Below are 15,009 nucleotides of genomic sequence, written 5' to 3'. Positions count from 1 at the left end.
AGTCAGGTCTGAGAAACTGTTTTCAACTTGACTCTTTAACTTGGCTACTGTTTATTTTAAAAAATTAGTTATTAATATTGTCCATGTTATATGGCAGATAAGGGGAAATTCATTTGGATACTGGTTATTAAAACAGATTTTGATAGGTTCCCAGGCATTAATTATAATGATTTAAAAGTTTTTCTAATCACAAGGGATCCTTAAAATAGGCTGTAAATTAAAATTGCAGCCCTTCTCACTGGGCAGTGATACCCTAACAAAGCATAGGCATTTGCTTAGAATGCGTTAAAATAGCAATAGTGTTCTAGTAAAACAGTTAACCAGTGCAGAAAAGGTTGTTTTCCACTCTGCCAGTGTTGAAAATACTGTGAAACTTCAAATCTTTGGCAGGTGTTAGTGCTGATATGGTTTCTGTGCTAAAATCCGTATGAATTAAACCAGTGCTCCTTCAACTTTAAAACACACATACACACATTTTTTTTTTTTTTTTAGAGTGTGCACACGAACAGGGATGGGGGGTGGGAGGGCAGAGAGAGAGGGAGAGAGTATCCTCAGCAGGCTCCACATCCAGCATGGAGCCCGATGCAGGGCTCAGTCTCACGGTCCTGAGATCCTAACCTGAGCTGAAATCAAGAGTCAGTTGCTCAACCAACTGAGCTGCCCAGGTGCCCCTAAAATACATAATTTAATCTTAGTGACTCTTATTAAAAACTGCTAGTTCTCGCTCATTTCTGACATCTCCCAGGTGATGTCAGAGCTTCTAGAATGCAGATCACACTCTGAGTAGGGTGTTATACTACTGGACTTTTTTAACCCATCTTAAGGAGTTGTGCCTTTTTTTTTTTTTTTAAGATTTTTACTTATTTATTTGACAGAGACACAGTGAGAGAGCGAACACAAGCAGGGGGAGTGGGAGAGGGAGAAGCAGGCTTCCCGCTGAGCAGGGAGCCCGATGCGGGCTTGATCCCAGGACCCTGGGATCATGACCTGAGCTGAAGGCAGACGCTTAACGACTGAGCCACCCAGGCGCCCCAGGAGATGTGCATTTTTTTTAAGATTTTATTTATTTGAGAAAGAGAGAGCGCGCACAAGCATAAGCAGGGGGCGGGGCAGAGGGAGAAGCAGACTCCCTACTGAGCAGAGAGCCTGACGCAGGATTCGATCCCAGGACCCTAAGATCATGACCTGTGCCGAAGGCAGACTTGCTTAACCGACTGAGCCAACCAGGCACCCCAAGATGGGCATTTTTTATTAGGTATTTTCTTTATGTCCTTACTGTAAAGTTAAATAAATGATACTTTTGTTGTAAAATAGAGTCCCTTGTAGAATAGCATTTCATCCAAAGTGTATACTGTAAGTATTTTTTGAGCTCTTAAATTTTCAAATCTCTCAAATGATTGTTTGCCTATAAAGTAGTCAGATGACATTCTATACTATATTCAGGAATGTATTTATCTTATCAAAGACTGGACATTTTGTTCTATCATTTATTGTATTTATTTAAAATACTCTATTTTAGGGGCGCCTGGGTGGCTCAGTTGGTTAGGCCACTGCCTTTGGCTCAGGTCATGATCCTGGAGTCCTGGGATCGAGTCCCACATCGGGCTCCCTGCTCAGCAGGGAGTCTGCTTCTCCCTCTGACCCTCCTCCTTCTCATGCTCTCTGTCTCTCATTCTCTCTCTCACAAATAAATAAAATCTTTAAAAAAAAGAAATACTCTATTTTAAACCATTTGTCTTGACTTCAGGAGAGCGACTTTCTCTCAGGGAATACTTGTGTTATTGACCTTGTTCCATTCAGTTCAGTCCTGTTACAGATATATCCAGCCAAAGATACACTTTTCTTTCTTTCTTTTTTTTTTTTTTTAAAGATTTTATTTATTTGACAGAGAGAGAGCACAAGTAGGCAGAGCGTCAGGCAGAGGGAGAGGGAGAAGCAGGCTCTCCTCTGAGCAGGGAGCCCGATGCGGGGCTCGATCCCAGGACCCTGGGATCATGACCTGAGCCAAAGGCAGATGCTTAACGACTGAGCAACCCAAGCACCACATACACTTTTCCATATTCGCATCTTATTCTTAGAAATCAGTTTCTTCTTCATGTAAGCTTTTCTTGTGAGCAACGAACTGTTAGCTAGCACTGCCAGAGGAAGCAGCACACGCTGGGTGACGGTGGCCACAGAACTGCTTGCCTCGGTGGCAGGTGTCTGCAGGGTTGCCTCCTCCTGACGGCTGTGGGGGGGTCTGTTCGGGGCCCTCCCTTCGCTTCCGCAGCACTGCCAATCCCTGCACCTGCATCTTCACCTGGCATTCTCCCTCTGAGTGCATCTTCCTTTGAAGGACAGACTGGATTAGGGGCCTGTCCTACTCCAGTGTGGCCTCCTCTTAACCAGTTACATCTACACTGACCCTTTCCAAATAAGGTCGCATCCTGAGGTCCTGGTGTTAGACTTCAACATGGCGATTGGGGTAGGGGGGGACACCGTTCAACCATTACACAAACCCTAAACACTCAGCACGTTAGAAAGTAATTATGGGCAAGATTCCAGGACCACCCGTCTGATCACCATCAGAATTGCTCTTTTTAGTGCCCCTCTGTTCCTGTTGTTTCTTAGTCCAGTAGGAGTTTGTGTGCTCTTTAAGAAGCACCAATTTGCCTGGGAGACGTCAGGAAACCGCAGTTGGTGGTTGTTGAGGGGGCCTTTTCTTGCCAGAGGTTTGCCCTCAGTACTAGTTCTTTTTAACGTTGCCCTGTTTGTGCCTCCAGGAGACGTTGATCCAGCAGCACGTGTCATTTCATTAGGTCCTGTATCTGATGTTGTGGATAGTGGAGTCCTCCAGCAATTGAATGAGAGCAGTGGACACATCTCAGCATGTCGGTCTAGAGCGTTGCGAATCTAAACCTGGGACAGGCTGGGGCCATGAGGCAGGAACAGCAGCCTCTGCCAACACCGGAACAAGCTGACGCTTCCAGATAAGGCGGAAAGGCCTTTTGTAATGGAAATCACGTGAGGGTTAATCTTCTCTTGAGAATGGCAGTCAAGAAATGAGATGGTTAACTTGACTACTGAGCAGTTACACCAAGAAGAGTGTCAATGAGATGACTGAGCCAGAGAAGAAACGGTTGTGATGGTAATGGTATGGGGGAAATGAACTTGAGTTTTAAATTTGATTTGAGTTACAGTGTCTCTGAATTGAACATCCCATGTTGGAAGAAGATAAAATTGGGGGCTCCAGGACTGCAGTAGAAAAGTATAGAGCAAGCAGTAAAATCTTCTAGTAAAAACTTACATGCAGGACAACAAAATGATGAAAGATAACCAAATACCAGATAATCCACCAGGAAGGCTTTTGTTTAGGAATTTGTTTCAAGAGGAACAAGGGATGAGGGAGAAAAAAAAATCCATTTTATCCATCAGAGTCAGTAATACAAAATTGCCTATTAGGGTAAAAGAGAAATGTGAAGACTTCTACTATACAAAGAGAATGAGTTCAGATGGCTTAGGGGAGTCTGACACCAGCCCAGGAACAGGGAGAGTTGAGCCCATTGTAAGTATCATTGAAAACAAACAGCGTGCCAGTCAGCATGTCACAGCAAATGGACAAAGGCCAACAAGAACGGGATCAGAAGATTTTGTTGACCTTCATGGGTTTACAGCCTCTGTCTCTAAACAAAGTATGGAAATAGTAGAGCTTTTATTTTGCGTTTGTTTTTGTTTTGTTTTGTTTTGTTTTCCCCCCCACTAAATAGAAATGAGGGTTCTTAGTCTGTTTCTGGCAGTCTGTTAATTTATTAGGATAGTTGTCTTTCGTTTGCTTTCCGATAGGCATAGTAAGTTTAGTTAAAGAGCACATCTGTATGCTACAACTTGATTACATCTTTTTTTTCTAGCTATTTTGCATTTTTTCTTTTACCATGTTTCAGTTTCTGCATGTAGAATTAAATAAGAACAAAACTTGTAAAGTTGTAACATTTCACATGGAAATGCTGCCCGATCTTCACCAGCTTCAGAAATCTGACCTTTGCCGATGCTGCAATAAAGTGTTGTAATTTAGATTGGGCATGGTTGTGTTTTATTTGGTTTGGGTTTTGGAAATTTATTAAATGTGTAGATCTGTGTCTTCAAAGGTCATCCTCGTCCTTTCTGAAGCAGCCTCAGAGACGGTTTCTTGGGCATATTAGTGGTAGTGCTGCTCTCCCTGCGGCATTCTGGGTTTGCGTGGTTTTCCTGGGTGCCTGGGTCAGCTCACCTGGGGGTCTACTCCAGGGTAGCCCATGGAGTCCAGTAGAATAAGCATTTTTAGAATAGGCTTAAAGCTGGTTAGGATGGAAAAGGTTGACATGGCCTGGCCCAGTGTGAGGCAGTGTTTATGGTTTTACCCATGTGTGTGCAGCAGGATTAACAAAAGCCCTTATGCAACTCAGAAAGGAATCACAAGAACCACTGTTTCCAGTTTCTTTCCAGGTGTTCATTTCAAGGTGGCCTTACACAATCCAGAAGAAATGATTGTGACCACTATTGCTAAAATTTCTAAAATGCATCTAAGAGCCGTTAGAATTTGAAAAGAAGTAAACTTTTAATTAAAAGAAGTTTCCAAACTCCACTTAATTCTGTTTCCCCATTTTCCCACCCTCATTGCCATCTTTATCATTGTTTGATATGCCATTACTTTTGATTCTACATTGGGGAGAATGGTTTACAGTTGTTGTTATTTTTACGTTCTTTCTAAGTTTTAAATTGTTAGAGGGAGCCAGGGATCATTCTAATGTATATCATGCACAAGGCAGAGAATATCTGAAAATCACCTGTGATAATAATTCACCTTCAGTCTTTATTCTAGAAAGAATAAGGTCAGTAGCAGGTGTCCTGTTTTGGGAACCATAAAGAAAGTGGACCAAATAAGATGGTGTGCAACATTCGTACTTTATTCAGCTAGATTACTGGTGACGAAAAGATTAGTGCTATGTAAGATAGGTTATGTGTTAACCACCAGCAAGCTTGCTTCTATTAAAAATAAATAAGGGGGAGAGCCTCCTGACTTTTGGGAAACATTCCGATTCTCATAACTTTGTCATTCTTTGGGGCCTCTTTTTCCCTTTTATGGTCCGTTAAAGGTAAGCAGATGTTAACAAATCCAATACCAGACTTTGAGCCTTTGATTCCTTTTGGGAACTAATGAGCCAAAAAGGCCTCTGGGCAGCTTAAAGGTCCCTCCTCAGGTGAGTCCCTGCACTTCACTGTGGGAGTCTCCCATACCTCGAATGCTGTCACTGTCCAGAGTCATCACCAACATGCCCATGTAAACCTTGCGGCCAGACGGAAGGAAGGAAGGACAATGGTAGCACGCAGTAACTGGAAGAGTTGAGAAGGAGCAAGACCAGAAAACTAACAACCACGTGAGCAAGACACAGACACACAAAAGATAAGAGAGCATGGTGCAGAGCCAGGCCCTCTGGGGTGGTGGTAGTCCCAGAGTGTGGGGGATGTTAGTACTGGAAGAAACGGTCTACAGATGGTGAATCATCCTGGAAAGTGTGGTGAATTCACACCACTTAATGTGGTGAGGTCAGTCATTGGTGGTATCAGAATTTTTGTAATCAGAAATAACTTTTTTATAGGAAGGAAATGGGCCCAGAGTGGTGAGGCCAGTAGCAAAGGGAGGTAGACCTCAGATTTCCTAATAACTCCCACTGTAGTAGATATATCTTCATAACACTCATAATGGAAAACTTGACATTTGTGTAAAAAAAAAATCTCTTATGAAAGGCAGAGGTGAAACATTTTTCCTTCTAAAATGGTTTTAAGGTTTTTCACATTTATGGATGACCTTCCAGCTATCCAGAAGCCCAGTATGCTATGTAGTCACAAAGGAAAGATAACCAATTTGAATTTGTTTAAACCCACGGGAGACTGTAAGGATTCTAACGTTTGAAACCAACACGAGAGTATATTGGGCTTTAGAAGTAACTGAATGCAGTCCAAATTGACATGTGTGCTTTCTGCTCCTCCGCTTTGTTCTTCCTCACCGTCTTAAGTCTCCTCAGGCTGCCATCACAGAGTACCACAGACTGGGCAGCTTAAACAGCATTTACTTAGAGTTGTGGAGCGGGGAAGCCCAGGGTCGAGGTGCCAGCACGGTCAGGTTCTGGGGAGGCCTCTCTCCCTAGCTTGCCGCTGGCGGCGGCCTTCTCACAGTGGCCTCCCTCCTCGTCCCTCTGCGTCCTCCGCGTCTTCCTCTTGTAAGAACACCACTCCTGTCACATTAGGGCCCCACCCTATGACCTCATTTCACCTTAGTTACTTCCTTTAGAGGCCCCCTCCAAGTAACAGTCACACTGGGGGTTGGGGGACAAGATTCAGTTCACAGCATTGACTGTAAGCTTGGCTGCCGACATCTACCAAGTCTTGTAGCTGTAGCTACAGACGACCTGATGGTCTGCAGCCACATCTGCATACACAGTGCTGCTGGCCCCGGCTGGCGCAGGCGTCTAACCTTGGGTCAGTGAGCTGCGGTCAAGGGGCGGGCCCATTGCAGGGGCCTCACCAAGTATGGGGGGGGTGCAGTTCCTATACTCAGTTTTCCAAAATTGGGGTTCTCGCCGATTTTAAATGCGAGGTTTCCCACACAGCTCTAAGTTTATTTCTCAAGTTGGTTTGTAAAGAACCCCAAGTGTTTTATCTACACAACCTCTCATTAAAGCATCCCTTTCACTTTTTGTGGCTACACTGAGGTGTAGCTGTCTAGCTCTCCATCTGATGCTTGTCCTTAGACTTGTTTTGAATGAAAATAAAATGGAGGTGGGATCCGTTTAAAACAAATTTGAAAATACCTAGCATCCTATAGTAAAATCACATTTTTTACATTCTCATTTATTGAAAAAAATTTTTTTTCTTTAACCTTTGGAAATCCAAAGGACACTCAGCTACCTGTTTTCTCAATAGATATGTTTTCTGGAGGAATACCTCTGAAAATTGTTGGATTATTCAAATGTTTGTTTCCTTGGAAGTTGTTCTAATTTTCATAGAGTGTGTATGTGTGTGTACAAGTACTCATGTTTTTATGTCATTCTGGTTCTTTGAACTGTTTGCTTTGTAATCTAAGAGGCAAACTTTTTATAATCTAAGAGATGGGTTTAATGTGTCTCCCCATCAAGAGCTGTGTGCACCTGTATACACTTGCCATTAGGGGGTGCTCAGGTCTGGAACATATTTTCAGTAGCGGCCCAAAGGCAAGAAATGCCTGCTATGTTCAGAGGGGCAGTGAAGGCGCCAGGCTGACCCCTGATCATTCACTCATTAGTTGTATATTGAGCACCATCTCTTGACACTTCCTTCCTATATGACCTTAGGTAGTTATTAACCTCTAGATCTCAGTTTTCTCATCTGTAAAATGGGGTAACTTATTAGGGTTGTATGAGGAAATAATGGGATAATGGACATGGGGGTCTTAACACAGTGGCTGTTTTGTAGTCAGTGCTCGGTAAAGGTTAACTAGTAGTAGAGGTGGCAGTAAGTAGTAATCGCACCACGGTTTCTGTGTGCCAGATGCACTGTTGGTTACAAAGCTGACCAGCACACTCTGCCCTTGAAGAACTCACAAGCCCTTCAAGTGTACAGAGAGTATCAAGTTCAGACCTGGGTGGCTAAAATCATATGCATGACCTCCAACAAACTATATATGTTATTACTCACAAAAATATGTGCCCCAAAAGAGTGGGAATGCCACCCTTCAAGTGACTCTGGCCTGGACTAAGTCCTGTTTCCTTGCCAAGTAGAAAAATAATGTCCCCATCTTCCCAGGGAGTAATAGCCACTTAAATTCAGTCATGAACCTTTTACTTTCCCATTAATTTTTTTTCCTGTCTCTAACTTCCTCAACAGCGGAGGGTTGGTGGTTGACTTGACTATTAAGGAGAACTACGTGGTGGTCCTAGTTCATATGACTCCAAAAGTAGGGTACCTTCTGAGTCCTCCTAACATTCCTGAACAAGAAAGAATGGGCTGTTGGGTCAGGCCACGCCCAGTGTTTTCCCAAAGCGTATCATGGATGGGGGTCAGACGGATGAAATTCCCAGGTGCTCTTTGGAAGAGATGGGGATCCTTGAAACCACAGGCTGGCGACTATTTCCAGGGCCAGGAAAATACTTCAGAGTCATGTTGAGACGAAGGTGGGGTTTTTGCTGGGCTTCTTTGAGAGGGCATTGACAAAGAATGGGAAGTAAAGGGGGCGAAACAGGAAGCACTTCTGAAATGAGAAAGTAGAGTTACTTGGTTTAACCAGTTTGACTTCCCGCTTGTGTGTATAGCACCAGGCCATGCAGGGCTTGGCCCTTCGAATAAGTGAGCCCACGTTTACTATGACTTCTGTGTGCACAGGGGCCATTGATGAAGCCTTGAGAATATGAGGAATTGTAAGGAATGGCCCAAATGCTTCAGAAATGTATAACCTTGATCAAAGCTGCACTCAGAATGTGTACCCTTCCACGTCAACGCAGGACCAACTACCGCACGGCCCCCTTCCATGACCCCAGTGTGGCGGAGGGATGCTGGACGCGCCGGCTGGAATTCAGTCCTGCCCCTTGTTGGGTAAGTGTCATAACCTAAGCCTCATTTAACTCATTTGGACAATGAGAAATGATGAATTTTCCAGGTTGGTTTTGAAAATTGATTATATAGCGTTCAGTCAACACCTGGTATGTACTAGGCTGAGGTGACAGGGATACACAAGGCAAAATCCCGCTTCTACGGAGCTTACGTTCTAGGAGGGAGAGACGTAATAAAAAAAAAAAAATTAAGAAAAAGGTCAGAGAAGCCACGATGGATGGATGTAACCCAGGTGCTGTGTGGCTGAGGCACTGTGGTCAGTCGGCTCCTTGAGATGGCGCCTATAGAGAAGGGGTGCTCCCTGCAAGGAGAGTGGGCTCAGCCAAGGCACGAATGACAAGGACCAGCCCTTGGATATGGGGGACACACATTCCACAGGAGATTGGAGAAAAGGGAAAGAACGTGGCCCATTGAGGAACTCAGGGAAAAACCAGCAGGAGGCAGGGCCCATATTGGAGAGGATTCGTAAGCCAGAGTGAGAAATTTGGACTTCCTTCTAGGTGTGACAGCGTTGATTTGATCTGATTTTAATGGGTCACTCACTGCTGAGTGGAAGATGATGGGGGAACTGGAGAGACCTGAAAGGCAGGAGCCCAGAGGAGAGGATGAGATGATGGGGGTGATGGGGCGGGGGATTGGGGGTGGGGAGAAGGATCAGATTTCAGACCGATTTTCTGAGGACCAGCTGGTGGGTTCCATGGAGGAGGGTGGGGGAAAGAACCATTGGGTCCCTGGCCTGAGCAGTTGGGTGGTGGGGTGCTGAGAGGGAGCAAGCAGGCAGTGTCCAGGGGGTGTTATTCATGGGGAAAGGGAGCTACACGGAGGCTCCTCCTTTCTCTGCTCGACTAGTTTTCAGAGCAGGGCCCCACACCTCATGATTTTGCAGGCTGCCAGTGAAAATGGGCATTGCCAAATGGACCTGGCTCCTGGAGACTTCCTAGTCTGCAGGTGGGTAGGCAAAGGTCTTGGCCAGACAGCTGAGATCCCATTGCCCTGGAAAAGGAAAAGGAGGCCCCAGGGGCCATTTCTCCAGAACTGCCTCACATGAAACTTAGAGCTCAGGCTTTGCCTGTCCTCTGGGACCCGTGGGCTTGATGAGTGAGGGAATGCTCCCTGAAGGGCTGTGCAGACCCATGAGAACAGGGCTGACTGCAAACTGATCTCTCTCTCTCTGTGTTCTGTGTGACCTGGATTTTCCTTTCCTTTTAATTTCACTTTTGTTTGTTTGCTTTGCCTTGTCTCTGAGCAACTCAGGAGACATAACGGGAGGCCGGGCTGTCGGTGTCATTGCACACCTGGATCAGGCTGGAGGTCCCCCAGCTACAGCCTGCGGGTGTCCCTCTCTGAGGCCAGAGCCTCAGCAGTAAAGCCCTGGGCTTCCTGAAGGTTCAGCACCAGGCAAACCTCACCCACCCAGGGCCTTTGTCCCCTCCCTCCCCCTCCCCTGCCCACTGCAGTAGGAACCAGGAGAAGGTGCCATTGGATCGGACAGCCCCCATGGGAGAAAGGCTTCTGCTTACTCAGAGCCTGTCGGGAGAGAGGCAGAAGGTGAGAGAGAAAACCTGTGGCTGGCAGAAGTATTTAGGTTTATAGTGCCATCTCTGTGTGACTCTGCCCCTTCCCTAGTCAAACAGCGTTTCTGCATGGGCTCCCAGCGCTCTCAGTTCCTGCTGGCTCCAGTCTGAGAACAAATAGGGAGATTAAATGCATGGAAGGCGGGCAACCCCCTTGTGTGACTGGGGAGGAAACCTAAAATATGCACAAAATCCCTAATTTCATTTTGACTTTTTAATCTTTTTAGCTGGAAATAATTATAAACTTGAGAGGTTGCAAAAAATAGGACAGGGTCCTGCAAACCCTTCATCCAGTGGTGGCATCTTAAATGGCGATAGTACAGTATCAAAACCAGGAACCTGACCTTAGTTCAATGCTGACAGACTACAGACTGTCCAGTTTCCACTAGTTTTTACATACACATTCGTGTGGGTGGTTCTGTACAATGCGATTCCATGTATAGATTCATGTAACCCCTCTGCAATCAAGACACAGAACTCTCCCATCGCCACAGAGGAACTCACGAGCTATCCCTTGTTGTCGGGTAGATTAGAGTTCTCCGGAGAAACAGAACCAGTGGGATATTTATAGACACGTATGGAGACATTTAGTATAGGAATTGGTTTTTAGGGTTCTGGAGGCCGGGCAGTCCCACAGTCTGCCTTCTGCAAGCCAGAGAAGCAAGACAACAAGTGATGTAATTCAGTCTGAGTCTAAAGGCCTAAGATCCCCCAGCCCTTGTGTCTGAGGGCAAGAGAAGACAGATGTCCCAGGTCGAGCAAGGAGAGCACATTTGCCATTCCTCCACCTGTTGTTCTATTCAGGCTCTCAAAGAATTGGATGATGCCCACTGACATTGGGGAGGGCGATACTCTTTACTCAGTCAACTGATTCAAATACTAATCTCTTCCAGAAACACTCTTATACACAGACCCAGAAATAATGTTTGCCAGTGATCTGGGCATCTCTTAGCCCAGTCAAGTCGATGCATGAAATGAACCATCATGCCTAGAAACTACTAATCTGGCTTCATCTCTATAGTTTTGCCATTTTGAAAATGTTATATAAATGGAATCATACACTGTGGACCTGTGATTCCCTAAAAATCCATCCAAGCTGGTGCATGCGTCAATAGTTTATTCCGTTTTATTTTGCTGAGCAGTGTCCTGTTGTGTGGATGTACCAGAGTTTGTCTAACCATTTAACCAAGGAAGGGCACTTCGGCTCTTCCCAGTTGGGGGCTATTCTAAATAAAACTGCTATGAATATTTTGTGTACAGGTTCTTTTTTTGTTGTGGCAAAATATGCACAAAATTTACCATTTTAACCATTTTTCAGTGTACAGTTTAATGTATGTAGAGGTTTTTGTGTGAATGTAAGTTTTTATTTCTTTGGGACAGATGTCCAAGAGTGCACTTGCTGGATCCTATGGTAAATGTATGTTTGGTTTCATAAGAAATGAGTGACAGTACCAGCAACATATGAGAGAGAGAGTTTCTCCATGTTGCTAGCACCTGGTCTTAACCACTGTTTTTTATTTTAACTGCTATTGTAGGTGTGGAATGGTATCACCTTATAGTTCTAATTTGCACTTCCCCAGTGGCTAATGATGTTAAATATCTTTCAATGTGTCCATTTGCTAATCATATCTCCTCTTTGGTGAAGTATCTGTTCATGTCTTTGGCCTTTCTAATTTGATTATAAGCAGGCTTGCATTGGGTTTTTGAGTTTTGAGAATTCTTTGTATAGATTCTGGATACCAAGTCTGATACATAGTTTTCAAATATTTTTTCCCAGTCTGTAGCTTGTCTTTCATCTTCCTAAAGGGGTTTTTTTGTCAGCAAAAGTTTTAAATTTTGATGAAGTTCAACTTACCTTTTTTTCCCCATAAATTATTTCATGCCCAAGAACTCCACTCTTTGCCCAGCCCCAGTTCTCAAAGATTCTCTGCCATCCTTCCTTTCTAAAATAGCTTTATGGTTTTTACATTTTACATTTAAGTCTGTGATCCATTTTGAGTTTATTTTAGTGTAAGGTGTGAGATTTAGGGCAAGGATTTTTTTTTTTAAAGATTTTATTTATTCATAAAAGACAGAGAGAGAGAGAGGCAGAGGGAGAAGCAGGCTCCCCACTGAGCAGGGAGCCCGAAGCGGGACTCGATCCCAGGACCCTGGGATCACGACCTGAGCCGAAGGCAGATGCTTAACCATCTGAGCCACCCAGGCACCCAGGGCAAGGATTTTTTTGCCTAAGGATGTTCTGTTACATGCCATTTGTTGAAGAGGCTATCATTCTTCCATTGGATCACTTTTGCATCTTTGTCAGAAAAAAAACAAAAACCAATCACAGAACATACTGTGTGGGTCTGTTTTTGGTTTATTTTGTTCCTTTGATCTCTGTGTCTCTCCCTCTGCGAATACCACACTTTCTTGATTACAGTAGCTCTGTAGTAAGCCTCGATATCAGGTAGAGTGGTAACTCCCATTTGATTTTTCTTTGTCAAGATTGTTTTAGCTCATCTAGTTCCTTTGCCTTTCCATACAAATGTTAGCATAAGCTTGTCTGTGTCTACAAAATATTTTGCCGAGATTTTGATGATAAGAATTGCATAATTATTTTTTAGCTATTGTGAATGGAATTATTTTAACTTCATTTTCAGGTTGTTCATTGCTCTTATCTAGAAATGCAGTCGATTTTTTTTACTTTGGTCTTGTATCTTGTGACATTGTCTGACTCTTTAATTAGCTCTAGTGGTTGTTTTGTGGATTCCTTAGGATTTTCATCATACAAGATTATGTCATTCCACAAATACAGTTTTACTTGTTGCTTTCCAATCTGGATGTCTTTTATTTCCCTCTCTTACCTGATTGCACTGGCTAGAATCTCCAGTATATAGTCAGTAGAAATGTTGGGAGTGGACATCCTTGCCTTGCTCCTGATCTTAGAAGGAAGCATTCCATTTTTCACCATGCAGTCTAATGTAGAGAAAACCATATACTGACCAAGAACTAATCTCTTGACAAAGGGGGGTGGTGGGTTGGGCGAGGGCATCTGGAAAGGCTTCCCAAGGAGATGATTTGGGGGGATGAGCTCGCCGAGGTCAGGAAGTCTGTGGGTTTGTCCTGACTTTCCAGTACTGAAGCTGGTAGCTGAAGAGGTTGGACTCAGGACCGCTGATGCTGTGGCAGGCATCACTGTCCTTCCCCAACAAGGTAGATCTCTCCCTCCCGCCATAATCCTGGATGAGACAGCCAGACAGCCTCCAGAGGGGCCTGTGCCACCACAGGGGATGTCTCATTTCCCATCACCCCAGGGTATGGAGCAGCCTTGGGGCTGGGCGGGCAAACTGAGATGCTCCCCACTATTCCAGGGAAGAAAGCCGGAAGCCAGCACATGGAACCCTTGTCCTGGGGATGCTGCCAACAATGGGGACCCATGAGTCTTCTTCCTGTAGTAGGAAACTGACCTTCATTTGTTCCTTCCTCCAATAATCCCTGCCCTTACTGAATGCGTTTGTCCAGCACCGGCTAGATGCAAGGCATCTTTGAGACATGGCATGGGGTGAAATAGACTAACAAGGTCCTTCTTCAGCAAACATTGGTCATTTACAACAGAGACATTAGTCTCAAATACTTACACCCCAGGAACAGTGTGAGCTCTGAGACAAGAGAGGCATAAACCAACTGTTGTGGTCATTCTGAGAAAGGAAACAGCGTGTGTGTGTGTGTGTGTGTGTGTGCGTGTGTGTGTGTGTAGGGGGGTGGGTTAGGGTAAGTGGGAGCAGAGGAGTTCCATGTAGGAAGGCATAGGCGAGGCCTTAAAAGATGCACAGGATTTTGACAGATAACTGTCAGGAGCTTTGGGGACAGCTTAGAGTAAGTAGATCATCAAGCGCTCACGTGGGCATGACCCACTTGAGATCTTGTTAAAATGCAGATTCTAATTTGGTAGGTCTTGGAGAGGGCTTGAGAGTTCCAACAAGCTCCCAGGTGAAGCTGATGCTACAGGTCAGAGGGTGGCTCTGAGTACCCAGGGTGCAGAGAACATCTGCTCTGATTTGGCTGGGAGAGTAGTGGGAGAGAAGGACAGAAGAATTGGACAAATAGGTAGGGCCAGATTCTAGCCTGAGGAGTTTACACTGTATTTGGCAGGCAGTGCACAACCTCTGAAGGTATTTGGGTCATGAAGAGAGCCAATCCAGACGTTAGGAAGACAGAGCCGGGCAACTAGAGGCAGAGTGATTTTCCTATTCATCCATCCCCCAACCCACCCACCCATTCAGCCACCCATTTACCCATCCATCCACCCACCCACCTAATCAGCCACCCATTCACCCACCCATCCATCCATCATCTGTCTGCCATCTACTAACATTTGTTAGATGCCTATTACACTCTAGACCCTGGGGGAGGATGAAGAAGACCCAGGCTTTCCACCCACAGATCCCAGAGCCAGTGGGATTGATGAACCCATATTATGTGTGCAGGTTCCATGTGAGCACAGAAGGGGGTGGGCAAGGGGCTTCCTGATTGAGGGGACCCTTGAGAGCTTTCAAAGAGCAGTTGCAGATACTTGGATAAAGAAGAATTCAATTAGAGGGCACTGCCTGGGCAAAAGTCAGCCACAGCAGTGCGATGCAAGTGGGTAGCTGCTGGACGTTTGGGTTGACAAGGGCTCAAGAGGTGTAGTTGGGTCCCTGGTCACAAACAGTAGGGACACACGCATGGTCTCTTCTCTCTCCTCCTCTTTCTGGTCCCCTGTGCCTTCAGCCTCACGGGCTCCGGGTCAGTGGCCCTTTGCCAGTGAAGAGATTGGGGTGGTGTGGGGGGGGCCAGTGAAGGATGATCTATATCT

The sequence above is a fragment of the Leptonychotes weddellii genome, chromosome 5, assembly GCF_054177405.1.
Source record: "Leptonychotes weddellii isolate Sample4059 chromosome 5, ASM5417740v2, whole genome shotgun sequence".
Classification (NCBI taxonomy): Eukaryota; Metazoa; Chordata; class Mammalia; order Carnivora; family Phocidae; genus Leptonychotes; species Leptonychotes weddellii.
This window is presented reverse-complemented; position numbering follows the sequence as displayed.